This window comes from Crinia signifera, chromosome 4, assembly GCF_055691185.1.
Source record: "Crinia signifera chromosome 4, ASM5569118v1, whole genome shotgun sequence".
Lineage (NCBI taxonomy): Eukaryota > Metazoa > Chordata > Amphibia > Anura > Myobatrachidae > Crinia > Crinia signifera.
In genome coordinates, this window is record NC_139220.1 from 225616283 (window position 1) to 225635696 (window position 19414).

The 19414-nt window shown below is 45.6% G+C and overlaps 1 protein-coding gene across 4 annotated transcripts in view; it reads left to right on the plus strand.

Moving 5' to 3' along the window:
- WDR72 (WD repeat domain 72) overlaps positions 1-19414 on the plus strand; it is a 311593-nt gene that overhangs the window by 70454 nt on the left and 221725 nt on the right. The window lies entirely within an intron of this gene.

Below are 19414 nucleotides of genomic sequence, written 5' to 3' on the forward strand. Positions count from 1 at the left end.
CATTCTCCAGAAAGGAAACCAGATGGCTGGAGTCTGGCCCATAGTGTATACATTGCTTAATTAATAAATATAGATATATCTGGGGAGGGTAACAACACTCTACTGTATCTGCTTAATAGTATGCCTTAGACATTTTGTCTCCTAAATTAATTCAGTTGCATTTGATATGTTACAAAGTGGTCATTCATATTATTTAGTAAACCCAAAAGCTATACTACGATGTCTAAACATTAAACTCTGATGTCCTAATTATTAAGCTATTCCTATTTTTATATACACATACATAATTTATACTATGGTTAAAATCACATTACATTAATGATGGTATAAAACAATATCTATATGCCTATATGGTAACAAATTGTCCTACGGCACTCCCACCCAAACTAGGCCCCAAAGAGCACATTATTCAAAAGACAAAAAAGAGGTGCAAGATGGAAGTGTCCAAGGGCACTCCCACCCAAACTAGGCCCCAAAGAGCACATTATTCAAAAGACAAAAAAGAGGTGCAAGATGGAATTGTCCTACGGCACTCCCACCCAAACTAGGCCCCAAAGAGCACATTATTCAAAAGACAAAAAAGAGGTGCAAGATGGAATTGTCCTACGGCACTCCCACCCAAACTAGGCCCCAAAGAGCACATTATTCAAAAGACAAAAAAGAGGTGCAAGATGGAAGTGTCCAAGGGCACTCCCACCCAAACTAGGCCCCAAAGAGCACATTATTCAAAAGACAAAAAAGAGGTGCAAGATGGAATTGTCCTACGGCACTCCCACCCAAACTAGGCCCCAAAGAGCACATTATTCAAAAGACAAAAAAGAGGTGCAAGATGGAATTGTCCTTGGGCCCTCCCACCCACCCTTATGTTGTATAAACAGGACACGCACACTTTAACAAACCAATCATTTCAGCCACAGGGTCTGCCACACGACTGTGGCTGAAATGATTGGTTCGTTTGGGCCCCCACATCACAAGCTGCCATTTAATATGTCCCTGCACAAACTGGCTCTACAGAGGCAAAAGGTCGTCCTCATCCTCATCCAGCGATTCCTCACCACCATCAGTATCTTGTTCTTCCTCACCCTCACAGAGTATTAATTCGTCCCCGCTGGAATCCACCACCACAGGTTCCTGTGTACTTTGTGGACGCTGGTCTTTCTCGTAGAATTGATAATTCATTTTTATGAACATCATCTTCTCCACATTTTTTGGAAGCAACCTCCTACGCTTATTGCTGACAAGGTTCCCAGCTGCACTAAAAACTCTTTCGGAGTACACACTGGAGGAAGGGCAACTGAGGTAATATAGAGCCAGTTTGTACAGGGGCTTCCAAATTTCCTTTTTTTTCTGCCAGTACTGGTAAGGACTCTCTGACATGCCTACTTGGGTGCTGTCACCCATATAATCCTCCACCATTCTGTCAATGGTGATAGCATCATAGGCAGTGGAAGTAGACATGTCAGAAATTGTTGGAAGGTCCTTCAGCCCAGACCAAATGTCCAAACTTGGTCCTTTATCACCACCAGCGGGGGGTTTAGGAAATCGCAGTTGTTTCCTTGCAGAACCAGTTGCTGGAGAAAATGAAGGAGAAGGTGCTGCTGAGTCACTTTCCACTTCAGAAGATGACAGTTTTCTAACCAGCAGTTCTTTGCACTTCTGCAGGCTTGTGTCCGCCGGAAAGAGTGACACCACGTAGGCTTTAAACCGAGGATCGAGCACGGTGGCCAAAATGTACTCCTCTGATTTCAAAATTTGTACCACCCTCGAATCCTGGCAAAGCGTATGAAGGACTTCATCCACAAGTCCCACATGCTTAGAGGACTCGCTCCGTCTCAGCTCCTCCTTCACTTTCTCCAACTGTTTCTGCAAAAGCCTGATGAGGGGAATGACCTGACTCAAGCTGGCAGTGTCTGAACTGACTTCACGTGTGGCAAGTTCGAAGGGTTGGAGAATCTTGCACAACACTGAAATCATTCTCCACTGTGCTTGAGTCAGGTGCATACCCCCTCCTTTGCCTATGTCATAGGTGGATGTATAGGCTTGAATGGCCCTTTGCTGCTCCTCCATCCTCTGAAGCATATAGAGGGTTGAGTTCCACCGCGTTACGACCTCTTGCTTCAGCTGATGGAGGGGCAGGTTCAACAGTGTTTGCTGCCGCTCCAGTCTTTGGCATGCAGCCGCCGAATGACGAAAGTGGCCACAAATTTTTCGGGCCACCGAAAGAGTCCCCTGCACAGCTCTGTTGTCTCTTAGAAAACTCTGGACCACCAAATTTATCGTGTGAGCAAAACAGGGCACATGCTGGAATTTGCCCTGCTTTAATGCCCGCACGATATTGCAGGCATTGTCTGACACCACAAATCCCCAGGAGAGTCTAAGAGGGGTAAGCCATTGCCCAATGATTACCCTCAGTTTCTGTAAGAGGTTATCGGCGGTGTGCCTCTTACGGAAAGCGGTTACACACAACGTAGCCTGCCTAGGAAGGAGCTGGCATTTCCCAGGTCCTACTACTGGTGCTGCTGCTGTTGTTGCTGCTGGACAAGGTGATTCATCTACCCAGTGGGCTGTCACGGTCATGTAATCCCTAGTCTGCCCTTTTCCACTTGTCCACATGTCCGTTGTTAAGTGGACAGTGGGTATGACCGCATTTTTCAGGGCACTGAGAACACTTTTATGCACTTTACTGTACAGCTTCGGTATCGCCTGTCTAGCGAAGTGGAATCTTGACGGTATTTTGTAACGGGGACACACTAAGTCCATCAATCGTCTAAATCCTACTCCAGCAGTTATGGACACCGGAAGCACATCTAATACAATCAGATCTGCTAAGGCCTCAGTTACCCGCTTTGCCATTGGATGACTGCTGTCATACTTCATCTTCATGGCAAAGGACTGTTGGACAGTCAATTGCTTAGTGAAATAAGTGTTCCGACTTCCCCTCCGGGATGATGAATGACTCCCAGCAGCAACAGCAGCAGCGGCAGCAGTAGGAGGCGTAGCAATGCAGGATCCTCCAGAAGAATCCCGGATAGGAGAGGAGTCAGTCAGGCAAGTAACATGGCCTATAGGACTACTCCCAATCCTCATTGAGGAAGAAATTGACGAGGAGGGACTTTGCGGTGTAGTTGGGCACGTGGACACAACAGGACAAAGGGATTTAGTTGTCCCTGGACTGTGTACATTCTTAGCCACAGTTTCTGAACTAAACAGCAACTTATGAACGCTCTTCAAGTGACGTAGAAGGGAGGATGTCCCTAGGTGGGAAACGTCCTTACCCCTGCTTATTTGAGCTTTGCATAAGCTACATATGGCAAAACAATTGTTGGACGGTTTGGGATAAAAATAATTCCAGACCGAAGAGGTGGATTTATTGGTCTTCTGTCCAGGCATGGTGATGCCCTTTGGGATCTCACGGACAACAACTGTCTTGCCCGGTGCCTCATTTAAGCAAACCGCATCAGCATCGTCCTCCTCGTCAATTTCTCCCTCAGCACCAGCTTCATCAATATCCTCCTCCTGGTGTACAACACTGACACCTTCATTATCGACATCTGCAACTGCACTGTCTGTGATCCTTCCAGCACATGCAGAGGGTGTGCTGCGAATGCTGAAAGGAGCATCCTCTTCCCGTACAGTGATGGGAAGGTCAGGCATCGCAACCACCAACACCCTTGGACTCTCCACTGGGATTTGTGATACCATGTCTTCTTTGGAAGGCAGAGTTGTTTGCTGGATTTTTGTTGGTGACACCTTAAATCTCTTAAATTTTAAAGTGGGAGAAGGAGGAGGAGGAGGAGGAGGAGGAGGAGGAGGAGGAGGACTTTGATCATCTTGTGAAGCTGAGCCACTAGTCATGAACATAGGCCATGGCCGTAGCCGTTCCTTGCCACTCCGCGTTGTAAATGGCACACTGGCAACTTTAAGTTTCTCCTCCAATGATTTGCTTTTTCTTTTTAAGGGCCTTTTACTCAACTTTGGCTTTTTGGATTTTACATGCCCTCTACTTTGACACTGGGCATCGGCCTTGGCAGACGACGTCGATGGCATTTCATCGCCTATGTCATGATGACTAGTGGCATCAGCTTCAGAAGCACGACGAAGTGGCTCCTCATCTTTTCCTTTTTTTTTATCCTCCATATTTTGGATATCTAACGGTAGGCAGCGGTGTCAGCAAACTGGATACCGAGATATCAGCTGGTTGTTGTCACTATCCAGTGACAACAGCAGCAAGATACAAAAGTGGATATATATCAGTAACACAACAAGTGGCGTCAGCAAACCAGAGTTATGTACTGCGATATCTAACGGTAGGCAGCGGTGGCAGCAAACTGGATACCGAGATATCAGCTGGTTGTTGTCACTAGCCAGTGACAACAGCAGCAAGATACAATATTTATTTTGTGGATAGTTACACTGGTAGGTAACACAACAGGTGGCGTCAGCAAACCGGAGTTATTTACTGCGATATATGTAACGGCAGCGGTGGCAGCAAACTGGATACCCAGATATCAGCTGGTTGTTGTCACTAGCCAGTGACAACAGCAGCAAGATACAATATTTATTTTGTGGATAGTTACACTGGTAGGTAACACAACAAGTGGCGTCAGCAAACCGGAGTTATTTACTGCGATATATGTAACGGCAGCAGTGGCAGCAAACTGGATACCCAGATATCAGCTGGTTGTTGTCACTAGCCAGTGACAACAGCAGCAAGATACAATATTTATTTTGTGGATAGTTACACTGGTAGGTAACACAACAAGTGGCGTCAGCAAACCGGAGTTATTTACTGCGATATATGTAACGGCAGCGGTGGCAGCAAACTGGATACCCAGATATCAGCTGGTTGTTGTCACTAGCCAGTGACAACAGCAGCAAGATACAATATTTATTTTGTGGATACACTGGTAGGTAACACAACAAGTGGCGTCAGCAAACCGGAGTTATTTACTGCGATATATGTAACGGCAGCAGTGGCAGCAAACTGGATACCCAGATATCAGCTGGTTGTTGTCACTAGCCAGTGACAACAGCAGCAAGATACAAAAGTGGATACACTGGTAGGTAACACAACAAGTGGCGTCAGCAAACCGGAGTTATTTACTGCGATATATGTAACGGCAGCAGTGGCAGCAAACTGGATACCCAGATATCAGCTGGTTGTTGTCACTAGCCAGTGACAACAGCAGCAAGATACAAAAGTGGATACACTGGTAGGTAACACAACAAGTGGCGTCAGCAAACCGGAGTTATTTACTGCGATATATGTAACGGCAGCAGTGGCAGCAAACTGGATACCCAGATATCAGCTGGTTGTTGTCACTAGCCAGTGACAACAGCAGCAAGATACAATATTTATTTTGTGGATAGTTACACTGGTAGGTAACACAACAGGTGGCGTCAGCAAACCGGAGTTATTTACTGCGATATATGTAACGGCAGCGGTGGCAGCAAACTGGATACCCAGATATCAGCTGGTTGTTGTCACTAGCCAGTGACAACAGCAGCAAGATACAATATTTATTTTGTGGATAGTTACACTGGTAGGTAACACAACAAGTGGCGTCAGCAAACCGGAGTTATTTACTGCGATATATGTAACGGCAGCAGTGGCAGCAAACTGGATACCCAGATATCAGCTGGTTGTTGTCACTAGCCAGTGACAACAGCAGCAAGATACAATATTTATTTTGTGGATACACTGGTAGGTAACACAACAAGTGGCGTCAGCAAACCGGAGTTATTTACTGCGATATATGTAACGGCAGCAGTGGCAGCAAACTGGATACCCAGATATCAGCTGGTTGTTGTCACTAGCCAGTGACAACAGCAGCAAGATACAATATTTATTTTGTGGATAGTTACACTGGTAGGTAACACAACAAGTGGCGTCAGCAAACCGGAGTTATTTACTGCGATATATGTAACGGCAGCGGTGGCAGCAAACTGGATACCCAGATATCAGCTGGTTGTTGTCACTAGCCAGTGACAACAGCAGCAAGATACAATATTTATTTTGTGGATACACTGGTAGGTAACACAACAAGTGGCGTCAGCAAACCGGAGTTATTTACTGCGATATATGTAACGGCAGCAGTGGCAGCAAACTGGATACCCAGATATCAGCTGGTTGTTGTCACTAGCCAGTGACAACAGCAGCAAGATACAAAAGTGGATACACTGGTAGGTAACACAACAAGTGGCGTCAGCAAACCGGAGTTATTTACTGCGATATATGTAACGGCAGCAGTGGCAGCAAACTGGATACCCAGATATCAGCTGGTTGTTGTCACTAGCCAGTGACAACAGCAGCAAGATACAATATTTATTTTGTGGATAGTTACACTGGTAGGTAACACAACAGGTGGCGTCAGCAAACCGGAGTTATTTACTGCGATATATGTAACGGCAGCGGTGGCAGCAAACTGGATACCCAGATATCAGCTGGTTGTTGTCACTAGCCAGTGACAACAGCAGCAAGATACAATATTTATTTTGTGGATAGTTACACTGGTAGGTAACACAACAGGTGGCGTCAGCAAACCGGAGTTATTTACTGCGATATATGTAACGGCAGCGGTGGCAGCAAACTGGATACCCAGATATCAGCTGGTTGTCACTAGCCAGTGACAACAGCAGCAAGATACAATATTTATTTTGTGGATAGTTACACTGGTAGGTAACACAACAAGTGGCGTCAGCAAACCGGAGTTATTTACTGCGATATATGTAACGGCAGCAGTGGCAGCAAACTGGATACCCAGATATCAGCTGGTTGTTGTCACTAGCCAGTGACAACAGCAGCAAGATACAATATTTATTTTGTGGATAGTTACACTGGTAGGTAACACAACAAGTGGCGTCAGCAAACCGGAGTTATTTACTGCGATATATGTAACGGCAGCAGTGGCAGCAAACTGGATACCCAGATATCAGCTGGTTGTCACTAGCCAGTGACAACAGCAGCAAGATACAATATTTATTTTGTGGATAGTTACACTGGTAGGTAACACAACAAGTGGCGTCAGCAAACCGGAGTTATTTACTGCGATATATGTAACGGCAGCGGTGGCAGCAAACTGGATACCCAGATATCAGCTGGTTGTCACTAGCCAGTGACAACAGCAGCAAGATACAATATTTATTTTGTGGATAGTTACACTGGTAGGTAACACAACAAGTGGCGTCAGCAAACCGGAGTTATTTACTGCGATATATGTAACGGCAGCGGTGGCAGCAAACTGGATACCCAGATATCAGCTGGTTGTCACTAGCCAGTGACAACAGCAGCAAGATACAATATTTATTTTGTGGATACACTGGTAGGTAACACAACAAGTGGCGTCAGCAAACCGGAGTTATTTACTGCGATATATGTAACGGCAGCGGTGGCAGCAAACTGGATACCCAGATATCAGCTGGTTGTTGTCACTAGCCAGTGACAACAGCAGCAAGATACAAAAGTGGATACACTGGTAGGTAACACAACAAGTGGCGTCAGCAAACCACAGTTAAAAATTTAATTACTGAGTCTGCGATATCTAACGGCAGCCAGTGGTGTCAGCAACAACAACAACTTAATTATTTTTTTTTATATTTTTATATATTTTTAATTTTTTTTTTATTTTTTTTATATACTCTGAGAGGTAGGTACAAGGTAGTGGCACTGGCAACAACAGAGGTGACTGCCTGGTAGGTGTTTACAACCATATAACAGGTAGCCAGGCAGCACAAAAACCCTCTCTGGCAGCACAATAAAAATTATTAAACCCCCCTCTGTCTGTAGTATTCTGTAGCAGGCTAGCAGCAGCAGTGACACAATTAGAGATGAGCAGGCTATAGCAATATAGAAAGAAAACCCCCTCTGCGGCAGTACAATAAACCCCCCTCTGTCTGTAGTATTCTGTAGCAGCAGCAGTGACACAAATTACAGATGAGCAGGCTACAGCAATATAGAAAAAAAAATCACTCTCCAGCAGCACAATAAAAATGATTAAACCCCCTCTGTACTTGCAGCTCTTTAGCAGCAAGCAGCACAGTGACACACACAACGCTCCAGCAAACCCCCCTCACGGAGCAATAAATAAAAACCCCCTCTCTGGCAGCACTGCTGCCTGCTCTGCGTCGCCCCACAGAATGAAGATGGCGGCGGCGGGTCCCGGCTTTTATGTAATCCGGATCTCGCGAGAATCCGACGTCACCAATGTGACGTCGGGCCTCGATTTCGGCTCCGGGCCTGCGCGGGAGTCCGCGGACGTCCTGGATCCGGATTCGGATTCAGGACGTCCGTGCGGATCCGGATCTCGGAGATCCGGACCCGCTCATCACTAATATATATGGTACTTGTTTCCTATCTGGGCGCCCAGGTTTTCTACGTACGGCACCGTAATGAAATCGGATCGCATCGCATCGTACACATACACGATATTGAACGATGCGATGCGATGCGATCCGATTCGATTTCCCATAGGAAACAATGTGAAATGGCTCAATTTAGCCAAATTCTCATAGGAACAATAGTAAATGGGCCAAAAACACCCCTGAACATTGAAATGTCCCCCCAAAAGTAGTTGACGCCACCCCGCCATCAACGTGAACCCGAAGTGTGGCGAGCGCAGCGAGCCCGCGAGGGGCAGCGGTACGCGTCCTCCGACCTTTTCATGCCCTACTATCCACTAGGGCGTGGAGTGAGAATAGAATAGTGTGGCGAGCGCAGCGAGCCACCGAGCCCGAAGCGTGGCGAGCGCAGCGAGCCCCGCGAGGGGACGCAGATACCTTCACAGGTATACGCGTCCCCTCGCGGGCTTCCCAGGTGTCCATGGCGACGCGGACACCTGGGAAGCCCGCGAAGGGACGCGTTTACCTGTGAAGGTATCCGCGTCCCCTCGCGGGGCTCGCTGCGCTCGCCACGCTTCGGGCTCGGTGGCTCGCTGCGCTCGCCACACTATTCTATTCTCACTCCACACCGACGTGGATAGTAGGGCATGAAAAGGTCGGAGGACGCGTACCGCCGCCCCTCGCGGGCTCGCTGCGCTCGCCACGCTTCGGGTTCACGTTGATGGCGGGGTGGCATCAACTACTTTTGGGGGGACATTTCAATGTTCAGGGGTGTTTTTGGCCCATTTACTATTGTTCCTATGATAATTTGGCTAAATTGAGCCATTTAACATTGTTTCCTATGGGAAATCGAATCGGATCGCATCGCATCGCATCGCATCGTTCAATATCGTGTATGTGTACGATGCGATGCGATCCGATTTCTCTACGGAGAATAGCATGGTGCGCAATTAACTTAGCGGGCGCCCAGATAGGAAACAAGTACCATATATATATATATATATATATATATATATATATATATATATATATTAGTGTTGGGCAACAATTACAATTTTTAATCGCGATTAATCGCATGAAATTATTCCGATTAACTGCGATTTATCGCACTGATAGGCACATAAGGGCTGCTTACTAAAATCTTGTTGCCAGGGGTTCCATGCTCGTTGCCAGGTGGGATTACATGCTTGTTGCCAAGGGAGATTGCTTGCTTGTTGCCATAGTGGGTTCCATGCTTGTTGCCAGGGGTTTCATGCTTGTTGCCAGGGGAGGTTTACTTGCTTGTTGCCAGGGGAGGGTTTACCTTGATTGTTGCAAGGGGGGTTTACATGCTCCATGCCAGGGGGGTGGGTTTACTTGTTCCATGCCAGGGGTTTTTTACTTGCTTCATGCCGGGGGGGGGCTACTTGCTCCATGCCAGGGAGGTGTTACTTGCTCCATGTCAGGGGTTGCAGTTTTACAGTGCTCCTGGAATCCACACTTCTGGGTAGGGCTGGGCACTCTGCACTTCCCCGACAGATGCTAGAGGTAAAGCGTCTGTTTCCTTCACAGTGGCAGCCATATTTGGAGGGGCGCAGGGTCTCTCTCAGTCATGTCACTCCATGTTGTAAATGGCATATTGGCAAGCTTACATTTCTCCTCAAACGATTTACATTTAATTTTTTCTTCCTGTTACTGAACTTTTGGGATTTTACATGCCCTCTACAATGACATTGGGCATCGGCCTTGGCAGACGACATTGATGGCATTTCATGTTCTACTGTATGTCATCATGACAAGTGGCAGCAGCTTCAGCACTAGGAGGAAGTGGTTCTTGTTCTCTCACTAGTTTTGGTTCTCCATAATCTTTAAAGGCAGTATCCCTGGACTGTACTTATGTAGCAGTATCACTGGACTGGACTATACAGCAGTATCACTGGACTTTAACTGCAGTATTACTGGACTTATGCAGAAGTACCAATGGACTTTAATGGCAGTGCCACTGGACTAGACTTATGCAGCAGTATCACTGGACTGGACTATACAGCAGTATCACAGGACTTGACTATACAGCTGTATCACTGGACTTTAATGGCAGTTTTACTGGACTTATGCAGCAGTACCAATGGACTTTAACGGCAGTGCCACTGGACTGGACTTTTGCAGCAGTATCACTGGACTGGACTATACAGCAGTATCACTGGACTTTAATGGCAGTAATGCTTGACTTATGCAGCAGTACCAATGGACTTTAATGGCAGTGCCACTGGAGTAGACTTTTGCAGCAGTATCACTGGACTGGACTTACTGTATGTCGCAGTATCACTGGACTTTAACGCCAGTACTACTTGCAGCAGTATTACCGGACTGGACTTATGTAGCAGTAACACTGGACTTATGCAGCAGTACCAATTGACTTTATTGGCAGTGCCACTGGACTGGACTTATGCAGCATTATCACTGGACTGGACTATACAGCACTATCACTGGACTTTAACGGCAGTATTATTGGACTTGTGCAGCAGTACTAATGGAATTTAGCGACAGTGCCACTGGACTGGATTTATGCAGCACTATCAATGGACTGGACTATACAGCAGTATGAAAAAAAAATGACAGAGCGCAAGTCTATTTTACACAGGTTTTGAATCTGCTGCTGTCCTTAAAAAGGGTATACTCCACCCCTTAATTTAAGAGAAACAAGGCAAAATAGAATAAAGACAGCGCTGATTCTGACTGTAATCTTAATGAAATGTATTACTAATAACAACAATCATTTGACATGAATCACACAAATCACCGGCCGGTAATGATCATAAAAAACATAAAAATTTTAATATACTGAATAGGAAAACACTCTATTCAATTTGAGGTAATGCCTGGGTTATTTTGTTAGTAAAGCATAGCAACTGTTATGAATCCTTTCCCTACTAAAGTAATTAAAATCAATTAATCCAGGTTTTGATTTTTTATTGTAATTTCTTTGTATGGAAAATGGGAATAATTACCAGTCAAAAGTTTATTAGCTCGCTCACAGCTTGGTTGGTTAATGAATCAAGTGTTAGTAACATGCATTTTAGCCAAATTTAGCAGGGAGATGCAATTTCAATCAATGCTCAGAAATAAGCTTAGTGCCTGGGCCCATAAGAGCTCGAACTTGCCAGTCGTCCCGTGTTGCTGCGGTCTAAAACCGTCGGCCCCGGCTGCTGGTCCTTTGTCAAAGTTTGCAGCCCTTCAGGGTTCTCTCCATGGGACAATCCGGGGTGGCAGGGTGTTCGGCAGGGTGATCGGCAGTGTACACAGAGTCCTTTACGCGTTTCTCCGCCTACAACTCGGCAGATTCCTCAGAAAGGTGTATCAGCAGTATCACTGAACTTTAACGGCCGTTTTACTGGACTTATGCAGCAGTACCAATGGACTTTAACGGCAGTGCCACTGGACTGGACTTATGTAGCAGTATCACTAGACTTAACAGCATTATTACTGGACTTATGCAGCAGTACCAATGGACTTTGACAGCAGTGCCACTGGAGTAGACTTGTGCAGCAGTATCATTGGACTGGACTTATGTCGCAGTATCACTGGACTTTAACGTCAGTATTATTTGACTTATGCAGCAGTATTACCAGACTGGACTTATGTAGCAGTATCAATGGACTTAACGGCAGGTGAGAGTCAGTGTGCTCTCACCTGGCTCACCTCTTTAATCTTTCCCTATCCCCTGGGATCTTCCCTTCCTCCTTCAAACACGCTCTTGTCTCCCCAATTCTCAAAAAAACAAATCTGGACCCCAACTCTCTGTCCAACTACAGGCCCATCTCCCTCCTCCCTTTTTCCTCCAAGCTCATAGAATGTCTGACCTATAATCGTCTTCTAAGCCACCTTACTGCTAACTCCATTCTAGACCCCCTCCAATCCGGGTTCCGCCCTTTACATTCCACTGAAACTGCCCTGACCAAAGTCACTAACGATCTACTATCGGCTAAATCCAAAGGCCTCTTCTCTATCCTCATCCAGCTTGATCTGTCGGCTGCCTTTGACACTGTTGACCACCCTCTCCTGCTCAACACCCTCCGCTCCTTTGGCATCACTGGCACGGTCTTCTCCTGGTTCACCTCATACCTCTCCGATCGCTTCTTCTCCGTCTCCACTCCGAGCTCCTCCTCTCCTACTACCCTGCAGCCAGTCGGTGTTCCCCAAGGGTCAGTCCTTGGCCCTCTCCTCTTCTCCCTCTACACCACCTCTCTGGGCACCCTCATCAGCTCCTATGGTTTCAATTACCACCTTTATGCTGATGATACCCTAATCTATCTCTCCTCCCCCGACCTATCCCCATCACTCCTGTCCAAGGTCTCCGAATGCCTCACGGCCATCTCAGCCTGGATCACCCAACGCTTCCTGAAACTAAACATGGCTAAAACTGAACTTCTAATCTTCCATCCCCCGAACATCCCCTCTTCTCCCACTATCTCCATCAGCATTGGTGAAACCGAGATCACCTCCACTGACCAAACGCGCTGCCTCGGTGTCATCATTGACTCCTCCCTCTCTTTCACCCCCCCACATTCGTGCTCTCTCACAGTCTTGCTGCCTTCACCTACGCAACATCTCGCGCATCAGACCATTCCTCTCCACTGATGCGACCAAAATTCTCATTCACTCTCTTGTCATCTCCCGCCTTAACTACTGCAACATCCTTCTCTCTGGGCTACCTCTCACCCGCCTCGCACCTCTCCAATCCATTCTCAACGCTGCTGCTAGGCTCATCTTCCTCTAGCGCCGCTCTACCTCCGCCTCTCCCCTCTGTCTATCTATTCACTGGCTCCCCATTCCTTTCCGAGTTCTCTTTAAACTCCTCACCACCACCTACAAGGCTCTCTCCTCCTTTACCGCTCCTTACCTCTCTTCACTGATCTCTATCCACACTCCCTCCTGTCCTCTTCGCTCCGCCGCTGACCTCCGAATGACCTCTCACCTAATCACCTCCTCCCACTCCCATGTCCAAGACTTCTCTTGCGCTGCCCCCCTGCACTGGAACAACCTCACGCCACCCATCAGGCTTTCTGATTCCCTTACCTCCTTCAAGCGCTCCCTCAAAACCCACTTTTTTCGACTAGCTTATCCCTCCTCCTAACCTCTTTTGATCCTCCTATCCTGCCTCCGTTCCCATCCGTTCCTACCTGTCCTATTGTTTTTCGTTCGTCCACCCACCTCCTTTTAGTATGTTAACTCTTATGAGTAGGGCCCTCCTTCCTCACGTACTCACCCTACCTCTTTACCTCACCTGTGCTCCTGTCCTGTTCTTCCCTTCCTCTACTTTATCTTCAGTCTCCTCGACAATTTCGACACCTACTACAGAACTGATGCTGATTTTAGTTCTACCAGCTATAACCCTATTTATGCTGTATTTTATCAACACACCCTGTACGTTACCTTGTAATTTGTTTTTTTGTTTGCTATGTACGGCGCTGCGGACACTTTGAGGCGCCTTATAAATAAACGTACTACTACTACTATTACTGGACTTATGCAGCAGTACCAATGGACTTTATTGGTAGAGCCACTGGCCTGGACTTATGCAGCACTATCACCGGACTGGACTATACAGCACTATCACTGGACTGGACTATACAGCACTATCACTGGACTGGCCTATACAGTACTATCACTGGACTTTAATGGCAGTATTATTGGACTTATCCAGCAGTACTAATGGAATATAGCGACAGTGCCACTGGACTGGACTTATGCAGCACTATCACTGGATTGGATTATACAACAGTATTACTGGACTGGACTATACAGCAGCATCACTGGACTTTAAAGACAGTTTTACTGGACTTATGCAGCAGTACCAATGGAATTTAACGGCAGTGCCACTGGACTGGACTTATGTAGCAGTATCACTAGACTTAACAGCAGTATTACTGGACTTATATAGCAGTATCACTAGACTTAACAGCAGTATTACTGGACTTATGTAGCAGTATCACTAGACTTAACAACAGTATTACTGGACTTATGCAGCAGTATCACTGGACTTTAACGGCATTGCCACTGGACTGTACTATACAGCAATATCACTAGACTGTATTATACAGCAGTATCACTGGACTGGACTTTACAGCAGTATTACTGGACTTATGTAGCAGTATCACTAGACTTAACAGCAGTATTACTGGACTTATGCAGCAGTATCACTGGACTTTAACAGCATTGCCACTGGACTGTACTATACAGCAATATCACTAGACTGTACTATACAGCAGTCTTACTGGACTGGACTTTACAGCAGTATCACTGGACTGAACTATACAGTACTATTACTGGACTGGACTATACAGCACTATCACTGGACTGGACTATACATAACTATTACTATACTGGATTATAAGCAGTATCACTGGACTGGACTTTAAGCACTATCACTGGACTGGACTTTAAGCACTATCACTGGACTTGGACTGGATTATAAATTTGCCGGGTGGGACAGCAGGTAGGTGGGCGGGCAGACAGGCAGGCAGGCAGAGAGGATGCTTCCTCGTCACTCTCCTAGACTGGAGTGAAGATGACACCTGGCTGCCCGCTCTTTTATTGGATCATCCGACATTCGTCAGCGGGATCTCGCAAGGTCCAGAACCCCGCGCTCCGAGTCTGGGCGGGAATGCCCAAACAGGCTCAGAGTGTGAGTTTGGATTGGAGGTGTACGGGGATGTCCGGATTCTCCCAGTCCAAACTTGCACATCCCTAATTTAAACCTGCTCTGACCTGTGCACATTGCCAGAGCAACACCTTCCTTCTAGCATAGTTCCTGGTCTCCGGACCGCAGTAAGTTCTGTACATGTTCTCTGTTCATATATTCGCTGCCTGTATCCTTCTGCAGCTTATCTTTGGATATTCATTCTTGTATTCCTGTTGGCTTATCCTTAACTGCTTTGACTCTGCTGTATCAGCTCACATGTGTACCAGACCATGTACCTGCTGCTGTCATTATCTCTGTAACAGTGTCAACTGCATCTATTCAGCCCTCAGTAATGCTCTGCCTCAAGGATGTTTTGAATTGCTCCGGCATTCAACTGCTATTGCTCCTATCCACTGTTATGCTCACCCTCTGTATACCATCTACTACGGTCCTCAACAGTGTCTCCTACATCTGGTGGTCACATTGACTTTTGCTCTGTCTCTCATTTTTTCCACACCCTGGTCCTATAGTTGACTTACCTTTTCTTCATTAGTTTGGGCTGTTTCTGAGTCTCATAGATTTGATTCCAGGGTTGTGGTAGTATATGGTTTCCATTTCTTTCTGGATGTGATAGCTGGTGCTTCTGGTTATCGAATCTCTGCTCTCAGCTCTGAGTGTCGGACTCTGAATCCAGTTTCATACTAGTTACTGTGGTTTGGATCCCAGGGTAATACAGCTCATATAGTTGGTCACTGTGAAATTCCTATTCCTAACATTAGTTGTGAGTTCTGTGATTCTGATTCCAGGTTTGGTACAATGCCACTTTGAGCTTGCCTGAGCTCTCATTATAATGTCCCAGCCTCTAGTGCCATAGACCTGGAGCTGACGTACATACATAGGCCACTGTTGCAGATTTTGGGGTTATTTTTTTTGTTTTTGTTTTAGCAGGAAGGCCTAACAGTTACATTAAAGGTGCCCATACACAGGTCCGATTTGGCCTGTTTTCACCTGATTCAGATTGATCTAGCCAACAGATTGTGTGAAAAGTGGCCAAATCAGACCTGTGTTGACATCCAATCTGATGTGCGGTCCCGTGCGCATCGGATCGGAGTCTGAGATCATACATGCTGCACATACAACCTCCGACTTGGCCCTCCTCCCTGCAGTGGGGAACATGTAGAAGGACCACATACATTGTACTCCATGCAATCATGCTGCCCGGGAAGGTCCCGGGTGGCTCAAGGGGGATTGGATGACAACACACTGCTCCGAGAAGCAGTGTATGGCCACCTTAACTTCCCATCAGTATGTGGGAATGCTATGGAACTTTTTGGAACAAAAACTCGTCAATCTTGGAAATCCGAATGTGTGGTTTCAACAGAATAGGGCCACCGCTCACATGGCGAGAAGATCTATGGAAGTATTGCAAGCACTGTTTCCAGGGCAATTGATCTCATTACATGGTGACTTTATGTGGCCTACACTTTCAGCCAATCTTGCCCCTTGTGACATTTTTTTTTGGAGACTTCTGAAAGCTGAGGTCTACAAACATTGATCAAGAACCATTAATGAATTGAAGGCTGGTATATGCCAAGAAATTGCAGCAATAATGATGAAATGACCTGCCAAGTGTTGTGAAATTTCAGAAATTGATAATATAAGTGTTTCATGAATGAAGGCCATAAAAAAACTGTATTCCTTGCATTTAGAATAGCATTTACCATGCCTCTTTTGTTAACCTTATTTTGCTGTACTTTGCACATCAGATGACGTACTTAGATATCTGCTATGATAGTACCCGCCTACTTTAGTGTAACGGCTACAAAAATGGGGAGGTACTCCTGATAACCCAGAATAATGGATAAGCAACACATGATGCAGTTTGAATTTAATTATGTCATCGTTGCCCCGCCCCCTTCCTCCCAGAGCCAGTAATCACTTCCAGCACTGCTCACTTCTGCCGTGCAATGCCCCCTGTTGGGCTGGCCTGGCCGCGTCCTCACATAAAGTATGTAGTACCGCTGGTAATATTTGTCTTTAAAGAGAATAAACTGTCATATAATTTAAAAATTCTGGTCTCCGTATCTGGTTGATAGTTCTACAGTGTCTAGGTCAACAGTCAATAGGTCAGCCCCAAAATGTTGACATTGACAATATGTCAACTTGCAAGATGTTGATACTGACAATAGGTCGACATGCAATAGATAAACATTGATAAAAGTTTGACACAAAGTCGACATGAAAAATGTTGACCAAAGAAATGGTCGACATGGGTTTTTCACTTTTGCTCATTTTTTCACTTTTTCATACTTTTGCCAATACTGACATTTGCTAATGTCGACATGTTGCATGCCAACCTTTTAGCATTGACCTATTCACTCTCGACCCAGACACTGTAGATCTTTCCATCCAGACGTCTGGATTCATGCATGAAAATGCTGAGTGGACAATGAGAAGTTGAGAAATACTAGATATTTCTATTTACATTCTCCATGCAGCAATTCTTACAGTTTCCTATTTAGTAATTTGGGGTATAGATATTTTGCCTTTTCAGTGTATTTTTTTCCTAAGGATAGTGGAAAGTTGCAAGTTGCTTTATTTGACGAAGACAGATATCTATAAAGTAATGTTCTTTGCTTGGACAATGTTTGTAATTTTGGTGAAATCATCGAAAAATATAATAGTTTCCCATTAGCAGTGTGTCTAGCATCAGTGATCTGGTACTTTGTTTCATTTGTGTCGTGGTTTCACCAACAAAAAATGTAATTACTCGAAAATACGAATTGAGTCAGTTTGAAATGAGAGAATCAGCCATTGAAAAGCATAATTTTATGGTTCACATCTCTTAAATTTGGACTATGTGGCTGTTTGACCGTGTGTGCTTTATTGCAGCTGACAGAAAAAAAAAATGTATATTTCGTTAACAATAAATGTTATATATAAGTGTATAGACAGTGCTGTCTTTCCCTGCGCTGTGGAGTCTGAGTACTAGAGCGCTCAGTCTCCACTGCGCATGTGCAGATCACCGGAAAAATTGCCATTTCCAGATTTCTGCAGCACCCCTGACGCACACTACACCCATTATAGATACGCCATTGTGGCTACATCTGCACATGGATAAACAGAAAAGTAGATATGAGATAAATATATATGAGATGGATACAGTCAGTGGTGTAACTACTGTAAGGCAGCCCCAGCTGCCGCTTGGGGGAGCAAGCCACAGTGGGGTCTGTGTGGGCGCCAGCACCCGCTGGACGCACTGACATTCTGCTGCCTGTCGCTGTCCACTGGCTGAGTACCAGAGGCTAGTCAGACACAGTGCGGGTGCGGCCATGGCAGAGATGACCAATCCCTCCACTGATTCAATTGACTGTACACAGAGCCGGCTATTGGCTACTGTGTACAGGATGGGCGGGCGGGTGGACGTGCTAGGGCGGCCTGGGATGCGTCGGAGCCAATGAAAGCAGCAGTGTCTGCTGGTCACTCTCCCTCTATCCTGCTTTAGGTTCTCCGTTATGCGTGTGACGTCATCACGTCACACACTGGGGAAACACGCTGGAGAGGAGACCGGGGGGGGGGAGGGGGGCACAAATTTTTTGGCAGGGGGAGCAAAATTTAAAGTTACGCCACTGGATACAGTATATATACAGGTTAATAGATATGAAATAGATTTATGTTTGATGGATATAGAGAGGATTTGATGTCAGTTAGAATGTAGATTTATGTATAGAAAGACACAGATATAAAGTATGACTGATAGACTTATGGATAAACCAATTTAAAATAGATACATTTATTCCAAATAAAGTATCATTTAGAAGCACATTTATAAAATGAAAAGTTTGTACAGAACACTGTCAGATTCCTAGCTTTGAGTACAGTTCTGTTTGTTAGAGATACTGTACATTTAATACCGCTTTCACACTGCCAAAATGTTTTAAAAAACGGTATTTTGAAACGGTATTTAAAACAGGTCTGAGCCTTCACATTGCAGTAGATTACCGTTTTAAATACCGTTTAAGTACCACTTCACATCAATCAACCCGTTTAATTCCCTGAACACGTTTCAAGGCAGCCAGCCTATCACAGGTCTGTAATCTGTTGTTTTTACTAAATACCATTTCAGAGCCATTCTCACTGCATAAAAAATGGCTCTGAAACATGTAGGACTCTGCTTTTTAAACGTTTTGAATTACCGGTTATCTTTAACCGGTAAATGAACTCTGGCGCTTTCCCACTGCAGCCTAAAACGTTTTAAAAGGGAAAAAAACGGCAATATACCGTTTAACAAGTGCAGTGTGAAAGGGGTATAACTTGACTTTATTGGGAACATTATAAGGCTGTGCGTGACGCCACACAATGATGTTGTGAAAAAACATAAACTCACCATCGGGTATCTTTATGCATACACTTTAA